The sequence below is a fragment of the Rhipicephalus sanguineus genome, chromosome 7 (genome assembly GCF_013339695.2).
Source record: "Rhipicephalus sanguineus isolate Rsan-2018 chromosome 7, BIME_Rsan_1.4, whole genome shotgun sequence".
Lineage (NCBI taxonomy): Eukaryota > Metazoa > Arthropoda > Arachnida > Ixodida > Ixodidae > Rhipicephalus > Rhipicephalus sanguineus.
Window position 1 is genome coordinate 162,936,439 of NC_051182.1, and position 7,736 is coordinate 162,944,174.

The window sequence follows — 7,736 nt, forward strand, 5'->3', positions numbered from 1 at the left end:
TTTAATTCATCATGAATTACCAACTCGTCAACAGTCTATTCAATTAACGCCTGGCGGGCCGGCATGAGTACGCCGCTGTGACAATAGAACATCGGGGCGAGCTCTGCAATAGTGGCGCCTATGAGACGAGGGAAATTTGCGTGAAACTTCCGGGATAATTGAGAAAAAAAGTAACGAGTAACGTGACACCTCACGTTACCGAAAAATGTTAACGTAAGTACGTTACCCGTTACAGTTCCTAAATAGTAACGAGTACGTTACTAAGTTACCGAAAAAAGTAACGCGTTACCGGTAACGTCGTTACTTGTAACGCGTTACCGCCAACACTGGTTTTACGCGACGCTTTCTTTAATGCCGGTCAGACGAAAACGTTTTTTGACTGCTGGAACCATGCCTGGCAACGACACGGACGACATCCGCACTTTTAGCGCGAAAAGCGCGGAGAAAAAAGCAAGCAGCTCGAAGCGTCCCGCGACAGACGCACACGACGCGGAGAGCCGAAAGCAGACGACGCGGCGCGCCGTAGTCATGGCAACCGCTACTCTGTCACTGATTGGCCACGTCGCTCTCCGGCAGGCGGAGAACAGCACGAAAATGGGTCTCGGCCTATTCTGCGAACGGCAAAGAACGGCTGACGTGCGCGAACGAAATCGCTTGCGCACGGCAGCCTGAGAACGGAAAACGGCAAACAGCGAGCTGCCGTGCCGCTAGCGTGAGCGGGCCCTTACACGGCCGAGATTTTTCTCGGGGCGAGTGTAAGCGGGGAACGCGGTGCTACAGTCAGGCGAGGCAGGCCAAGGCAGGCGCGCGTCGCAGAGCTACTTTTAATATGGATGGATGTTATGAGCGAGACCGATGGTAAGGTAGCCACATCGCGGTGTGTTAAGGTGTTCACGAATTGCACTTCTCATATTGGAAACGCGCCGAATGGGACAGTGTCCCTTTAGTGTCCCTTTAAAGGGACACTAAAGGCAAATAACAATTTATGTCAGAGTGAAAGCTCAATGTATGACAACGTCTAAAACGGCAATATTATCAACCGCAGTGCCCTACTTACCGAGCAATTAAGCTAAATGTATCACACGATGAGCGCCACGAGTGGGACACTTTGGAAGTGATCCCGATGACGTGAGAGAGTCCGACTACAATTACACTAGTAATCAAACTAGCTGCAATAAAAAAACACGGTTGATCCCTCCGTCATAGGAATCGGAATAACACGAAAGTAAAGCGTGCCCTTGCAGAAGTAACTGAATGCTTACTGTACATTGATATAAGAGAGTTTGCACAATGTATATTGATGTCTGGCAGCTAATGGCGCCGCTTAACGTGTATGCACCCACTTTGATGATTGGTGGTACATCTCCATCCCGACGACTAACGCCCATGTTAAATGATTAAACAAACCCTTGTGGTAGCTGTAGTAGTTAAAGGTGAAATCGTAATCAGACAACGAGGTGTGATAGCCAGAAGAGCGTCGCATATTAGACGCAGAACTTGGTCGCCATCCCGCGGCATGTTAAAATGTGATTGAACACCACGGCCGGATAAGAGGCAAACGCAAAGCGCGTCGTGCCGCCCCGGTAGCCCGGCCGCGATTTTTAGCGCGTGAGCATGCAACGCGGTGTTACAGCCAGGTGAGGCAGGCGCGCGTCGCAGAGCTATTTTTGGTTTGTATTATCGTGATGCTGAGCGAGGCCGACGCTTTTACGACGCTTGGGCAAAGGTCGCCACCTCGCGGTGTGTTAAGGCATTGACAAAATTCAAGTTCTATTGAAAACACGCCGAATGGGACAGACGCGCAAACGCGTTGGAGGTGCTAGTCGCGGAGGCCACAGCAATGACAAATTACTTTACATTACCACTCCCAGAGGTCAACACCACCCAGCCGACCGGGAGAGTGGTAGATATAAAAGGCGCGTTCGTAAAGCCTCCAGGGTCTGTGACCGTGGCGCAGTGGATAGCGTGCCCGGCATCTGTTGTTGCGGACCGAGCGGTCGTGGGTTCGATGCCCGTTGACGGTACCTTTTTTTCTTTGCCATCTGATTGCGTATATTTTTTCGATGTCATTTCCGTGACGGAACTACGTCACTGAAGTCTTGGTGGACCCCGGCATAAAACACTTTCGTGTTAAAAAACCTTCCGTGCATCAAGAGACCAAATAAAATGCTGCTTGTTTGTTTGTTTGATTCATGGAAAAAAAGAATCTTTTTGGCGTTGCCATGGGAAACGGCGCGCGTGGTTCAAAAGTTCCGTTTTCGCCGAACTGCGCTTCGCCCGCCCGACGCCCTGCTTCGCTCACGCGGTCACGTCTCAGTGGTAGTTTCGGTATCGCGTACTGCCGCGTGTGTTTTGCACACTCGTGAAAGTCGCTCTGACAGAAAGTTCGACAAAATGCCGCATGCATGTGATGTTGCCGGATGCCCGAATGGCGCACGCCGCGAGTGAACGCCACCGCGCAGAAAGGGCGGGCAACGTTGGGCACGGCAACAGTGACGTGAGAAAGACCGCTTTCAGGCGGGTTATTTGAAGTCCACTAACGCGATGCGGACCACTAAAACGTGATTTTATTGTAGCGTTAGCTACACTGGCCTAGCCGAGCCAGTTTCGCGTGGCTCCTCAAGAGCCGTGCTGCGCATGAGCGACGATCAGTGATATCACACAGCTGGCGCATCGGAACCGGCACCTCTCGCGCACTCCGCCACTGCCGCGAGCGACTCGCTGCCACCGGTCTGCGCTTTCCAGAGGAGTGACGTCGTAGCCGAGGTAGACGTACTGGCGCCGGCGCGCGCGCAGCTATTCGCCTTCGCTGTGCAGTCGCCGTCTCACACTGCGCTGGAGCCGCTTGATAGCGCCTCTGGAGTTTGCCAGTGTGGTTTAGCCATGGAGAAGGAGAGCGCAAATGCTGCTCAACGGCGCAGAAGAGCGGAGAAGCTTAACTCATCGGATCCCGAAGTAGTTGCCTGGCAAAATAAATATACATGTGCCACATAATATGTATACCATGCGTGTGTCATTGGAGCAGCAGTAAGCATGATAATCAAGCTAATTTTAGACAATCAGGAAAGCTAAGGACAATCAGCTGAACCTTTGCTAACGCTACGTTATCCTGGCATAGCCGAGCTAAGCCACTGCAACACTTTTTTTACGTTAAACCTCAACAATAATTATTATTAGCCTTGTATATTTGGCTCCCTGGCATTCCAGAGCCATCTCAGCCCTACTGGCTTTTCACAGACGCATCAGCTACGGCGGCGGGAGCATGTTTGGCGCAAATGTCAGCCGAGGGGCAAGAGAAGCCTGTCGCCTTTGCAAGCCACCGCTTCTCACCGACCCAGATGCGCTGGTCGACCATTGAGAGGGAAGCGTTCGCAATAATATGGGCCTTAAAGAAGTTTGACTACTGGCTTTTTGGTGCCATAGTAAACGTCGTTTCCGACCACAATCCGCTGTCGTACCTTACAACTTCGACTCCGCACGGGGCGAAATTGACAAGATGGGCGCTGGCGTTACAGCGATATCATGTGTCAGTACAACACCGGAAGGGCGTATGTAACGGTAATGCGGATGCATTATCAAGGCTCCAGAATAGTTTATGGAAGCCATCAGAATAACAGTGCCATGCCAACTGGGGGGGACGTGAATGTACCTGCCCACTTGCTGCTGTATATTGTGGACTGTGTGATTGTCAATTCAAGAAACAGACATTAGTGATCATACTGCTTGAAGCAGCAATGGTGTGCTTGATTGTTTAGCATGTACTTGGTTACATTTCTTGTATTCTCCTATCTTGTTGTCTTGCAATTGTATTTAATGTTTGTGTAGACTGCTGTATGGTTAGAAAGTCCAGCGACCTAATCGCGGCAGTGCTTTATCGTATCACTGAGCGTAGAACAGCCCAGCGTACTCTTTCGGGGGGACGTGTTAGGTTTCGGCCGCTCATAAGTCTATTGTGCAGACGGGACGGGACGGCGCGGCACGGTACGTCGTACAAAGCTTCTTTCTCGGCTCTCCCCCTGCCCGGTCTTCGGCTGTGCAATTATCAAAAGAAAGCAAACGGCTTCCTTTGACCGGCTTGTCTACCCCGATGGCCAGCATGGGTTGCGGTCAAGCGAGCGCTCTCAGAGGTCGGCGGCCCGAATGTGTGGGAAAATGAGGAGGACATCCCCTGCTCTATGCTGTCGCTCGAGGCGACAGTATGCGTGACCCCGACAACGACCGACATGTGCTTTCGCAACCATGCAAGGTCGAATGCGTGGGAGGCAGGGTCACGCAAACGCCTTTTCTTTCCCAGAACCATTTAACGACTGGCACAGCGAGTTCAACTCGATGCGTATGGGAAAATGGCGTGAACGCACCAGGGCTAAGATACAGATGTATTTCGACCGTGAGAATCCCTGACAGCGTGGGATAAGGAGAGGGAGAGCCATGATGGGAAAGAGTGCCAAAACGCCTGTCTGCACTGTAATGACACTGCTGTCGAGATTAAAGACAGCCCGGTAGGGAGTGGCTTGATCTGAGGATAAACGGATTGGATAAGGGAATGCCGAGGCGGACCACCAGTGGCCACCTCCCCTTTTCTTTGTTTACCGCAAGGTACTTAAGACTGGACGGAATTCGTTTCCCTTCAGTCTAGGCTGTAATCACTTAACTGATCGATCAGGAAGACTCCGTGCGATGCAACTTTCGTCTGGGCCGTAACCACTCGGTGGTCGAACAGTGAGACTCGGTTCTTCGTATGTAGTAACAGTGTTCTAGGCTCTAACTTAAGAAAAGTTAAGTAGAAGAGTAAGATGCTGTTGATGTCTATGTTATCATCAGTGTGCTTCGGCAAGATGTACATATGACTGTAAATATTTCGCTGCAATATACCTTCAAGTTTTTATTACCTCCAACCTGCCTCCTGCTTCATCGACGTCGATCATCTCCTTGACGGGACTTCAACCCACATCAAGGAGAAAACGAACAAAGAAAAACATAACTGACGGGAATCGGACCCATCCCCGAGGTTAGCAGCGCGACACAAAAACAAACCTGATCACCCCTTTCAAAGTGTGCACGACGGCGCGCGGGCACCATTGGGGACTGTGAAGAAAAAATGCATATCACTTTTTGCCGTTTTACTGGGAACATTATCAATGGTTTTTCGTCATTCATCTGAAGCTTGAGACAGGCAAAAAGCGAACGTAAACAGCGGAACAGCGCACGAAGCAAGCGCGTGATATGCCGGCGCGTCAAGGCGGGCGTCGGAGAGTCCTCGCCGTGACGTCATCCACGCCTCCCGCCAGGCGGCGCCACCCCAACTTCTCGGGGCTAATACGGAGTAACCTCCCCCTGATCCACTCTCCTTGTCTACTGACATGCGCTGTCATTCTGGTCACGACAGAGCAAGAATCTGGGCAGCTGAAAATATATTCCACTAAAATGTGCGATACTATTCCAGTCACTGGCACTACTTAAATTAAGACCATGCTTGAAACTGAATGTACAAAATGAATGTAACGCAAACAATAGCCTGTACTAGCGCCTCTTTTATTTTTCTGTGCCTGGGCGAAGGAGCGGAGCGCAATGGGAAACGACCGTCGGCGTTAGTGCGGCTTTTAGCCGCCGGGAGCCGCCACCGTAGTAGACCAGCCGTCGCGTAGTCCCTCGCGGAAATGCTGTGGCCGCATTCGAAGCTGCTATATGGTTCAGTTTTCGGCTGTATTCGCGTTGTTTAAAGTATAATGAAAACTTGTAAAGTTAAATCATGAAACGCTTGTTGTTCTGGGCAACCAGCCCATTTCGAAGGCATGTGTATTTCGCGGCTATTTAATCGAGACGCTCGCGCGTCGTCTGCTAGCCCGATAGCGCGCGCATGCCAGTGATGCGCGGAAAAAGTGTTTTGTCACCGTTACGTTCGCTTGACTGAGAGTCGGTTATTGACTGTCTGAAAGTCGATTTTCGAAAGCAGCATTTGCCAAGAGCTAATACTGAAAGTGTGGGCGCTTAAAGTTCCCCGATGCGTGCTACCGTCTACTGGTGTAGCACACTATACGCAAGCCATGAGTTCATGCTCTGAATAGCATGAAATGTCACTAAGCTGCTTCCAGTGACAATGTACATGATGATTGTCGGTTGTTGTCGGTAGCGCATGTAGTGTCTATGGGCTCCGATTCTTCAGCTTCGGGGCCTAATGTCAGCGCTGCATGCACATGGCGGGCAGCGTTGCTACTGGTACTACATGCATTCGTTGACTGTTCGGACGCAACACGGTCACGTTTAGGGATACTTGCCATGCTTAATTCAGTTGTTACCTTGGGCTGCAAACGTGAAGGGTAGTCTGCAAAGAGTGACGCTACTGCATCCTTCGTGAGCGACCGCTTCTTATATTCTATGAAACCTTCGCGTCGTAAACGACAGCTGCATATTCTAGTGTAGTTTTAAGATGTATTAGGAGACCAATTATCCCGCCTAATTACTGCAAGCCACCTCTACCGAACACCAGCGGCAGCTGGAATTTCATGGAACGACAGCCAAACAGTGTATTAAGGCCAAAGCATTAGATGCCTCATCAAACGCGAAAATTGACCGTCGGCGGCGTCAGCACGAGGGGTGCAAAAAATAATTACGCGATGACGTCATCATATGACGTCACAGATCATAAAATTTTGTGACATCGTCGTGACGTCACAGAACGTGACGTCGTCATATTACATCTTCGCTTAGTCAAAATGGGCCGATCATGGAGGCAGTGCATGCCTCCGCTGATGTGCAGAAAGCTTGCACTGCCTCCGATCCTTGAGGCTGTAAGAAAACCACGTTAGGCGCAGAAATATCTCGGAGGGAGGCAGGGAATGTTCAATACATTGACTAGAAGAAAAAGAAGAAGATGGTTTTCGCCTTTCAGTCGTCTTAGATGAATGCATAAGGAACCCTGCGAGATTTTTTTTCTTTATCAATAAAGGGAAATAAAAAAAAGACAATCGTGATTTCTTTCAGTTCCATTTGCAGAGTGGAACACAACAGTATGACATACTACGGCATTGGGGCGGTTGCAATAGACTGAAATAGAAAATAAAACGCGAATACCATCAAACTCGAGTGCAAGTATCGAACCGGCAGCACGGCCTGACAGTCTGCCTGCGGAATACTTACAGCGGGGATGGAAAGAGACGCGAACATGCGGCATCTGCATTCTTTGCTGTTTCGTATCTATTTTCAAGTGGTTATAGCCTCGATAATTGATGAGAACACGACGTCATCCATGACATAATAAAAGAACATCTAGCATCTTTTTATTGCCACCACGGTTAAAGTGTGATGAAAACAGCGCGCCGCTATGTTCGCGTTTCTTTCCATCCCCCTGTACCTGTGAAAGCCTGCAAGAAGCACAAATGCAATTAAACTCGGATGCATACACGAATTCGTGAGCTTCGTGATACGCGCGGCCGCTCAGCGCCAGCTTTCCGTAGTTACTTGCACAGCGCCACCACGCGGCAGCGGCGAGCGGATGCGGAGCGCGCGCTCGACGGCCCGAGGAGAGCGTTCGCCCAGGCACTGAAAAATAGAGGAGGCACTGCCTGTACTCAAGGAAGATATACAGGGACATATGCTGAAAATATATTCCACTAAAATGTGCGATACTATTCCAGTCACTGGCACTACTTAAATTAAGACCATGCTTGAAACCGAATGTACAAAATGAATGTAACGCAAACAAGGCCTGTACTCAAGGAAAATATACAGGGACATAT